This window comes from Arachis hypogaea, chromosome 9, assembly GCF_003086295.3.
Source record: "Arachis hypogaea cultivar Tifrunner chromosome 9, arahy.Tifrunner.gnm2.J5K5, whole genome shotgun sequence".
Taxonomy (NCBI): Eukaryota; Viridiplantae; Streptophyta; class Magnoliopsida; order Fabales; family Fabaceae; genus Arachis; species Arachis hypogaea.
The window spans coordinates 99880615-99882459 of record NC_092044.1 but is presented as its reverse complement, the minus strand read 5'-3'; the positions used below and the strand labels follow the sequence as shown (position 1 = coordinate 99882459).

Below are 1845 nucleotides of genomic sequence, written 5' to 3'. Positions count from 1 at the left end.
ATTTGATTCAACATTTCAACTATGTTGCCTTTTCTGTTGAGAAAGGTTTAATGTCTGAATCATATCTTTTAAATTTCTTGTTAGCCAAGTCATTAATTTTAAAAATGAAATCTTTTTAAATTGTTTTTCAATCATATCTTTTTAATCACATCTTTTTCAAAATAGTTTTCAATCATATCTTTTTGATTTCTAATTTCAAAATCTTTTTCAAAATCACCTTATTTCTTTCCCAACTTTAATTTTCGAAAATCATCAATCAAATTTTCAAAATTTCTTTTAATTGTTTCAAAATCTTTTTCTTCTCACATCCTTCTATTTAAGGACTAACACTCCTCCACTATCAACAATTCAAACTCAATCTCTCTTGATAAGTTCAAATTCTTCTACCTTCTCCTTCTATTCTTCTTTTCCTCTGACACCTCAAGGAATCTTTATACTGTGACATAGAGGATTCCATATTTTCTTGTTCTCTTCTCTTTCATATGAGCAGGAGCAAAGACAAAAGCATTCTTGTTGAGGCTGACCCTGAACCTGAAAGGACCTTGAAGCGAAAGCTAAGAGAAGCTAAAGCACTACTCTCTGTAGAGGACCTAACAGAAATCTTTAAACAAGAAGAAGACATGGCAGCCGAAAACAACAACAATGGCAACAATGCAAGGAAGGTACTGGGTGACTTTACTGCACCTACTCCCGACTTCTATGGGAGAAGCATCTATATCCCTGCCATTGGAGCAAACAACTTTGAGCTTAAACCTCAATTAGTTTCTCTAATGCAATAGAATTGCAAGTTCCATGGACTTCCATTGGAAGATCCTCATCAGTTTTTAGCTAAATTTTTGCAAATCTGTGACACTGTCAAGACCAATGGGTTGACCCTGAGGTCTACAGACTTATGCTATTCCCTTTTGTTGTAAGAGACAGAGCTAGGATATGGTTGGACTCACAACCTAAAGAAAGCCTGAACTCTTGGGAAAAGCTAGTCAATGCCTTCTTGGCAAAGTTCTTTCCACCTCAAAAATTGAGTAAGCTTAGAGTGGAAGTCCAAACCTTTAGGCAGAAGGAAGGTGAATCCCTCTATGAAGCTTGGGAAAGATACAAATAATTAATCAGAAAGTGTCCTTCTGACATGCTTTTTAAATGGAGCATCATAGGTATCTTTTATGATGGTCTGTCTGAACTGTCCAAGATGTCATTGGACAGCTCTGCTGGAGGATTTCTTCATCTGAAGAAGACGCCTGAAGAAGCTCAGGAACTCATTGAAATGGTTGCAAATAACCAATTCATGTACACTTTTGAAAGGAATCCTGTGAATAATGGGACAAATCAGAAGAAAGGAGTTCTTGAGATGGATACTCTGAATGACATATTAGCTCAGAACAAGATATTGACTCAGCAAGTCAATATGATTTCTCAAAGTCTGTCTGGAATGCAAACTGCGCCAAGCAGTACTAAGGACGCTTCATCTGAAGAAGAAGCTTATGATCCTGAGAACCCATCAATGGAAGAGGTGAATTACATGGGAGAATCCTATGGAAACACCTACAATCCTTCATGGAGAAATCATCCAAATCTCTTATGGAAGGATCAACAAAGACCTCAACAAGGTTTCAACAACAATAATGGTGGAAGAAACAGGTTTAGCAATGGCAAGTCTTTTCCATCATCTTCTCAGCAACAGATAGAGAATTCTAAGCAGAGCCACTCTGACTTAGCAAACATGTTCTCTGATCTAATTAAAACCACTCAAAGATTCATGACTGAAACAAGGTCCTCCATTAGAAATTTGGAGGCACAAGTGGGTCAGCTGAGTAAGAAAGTTACTGAACTCCCTCCTAGTACTCTTCC

At 37.1% G+C, this 1845-nt stretch overlaps 1 non-coding gene across 1 annotated transcript; it reads right to left on the bottom strand.

The window, feature by feature from the left end:
- Positions 1 to 1024: 1024 nt before the first annotated feature.
- LOC112714206 (small nucleolar RNA R71) lies at positions 1025 to 1132 on the bottom strand. Its single transcript, XR_003159161.1, has one exon. It is a non-coding gene; the product is annotated as a small nucleolar RNA R71 (small nucleolar RNA).
- Positions 1133 to 1845: the final 713 nt, after the last annotated feature.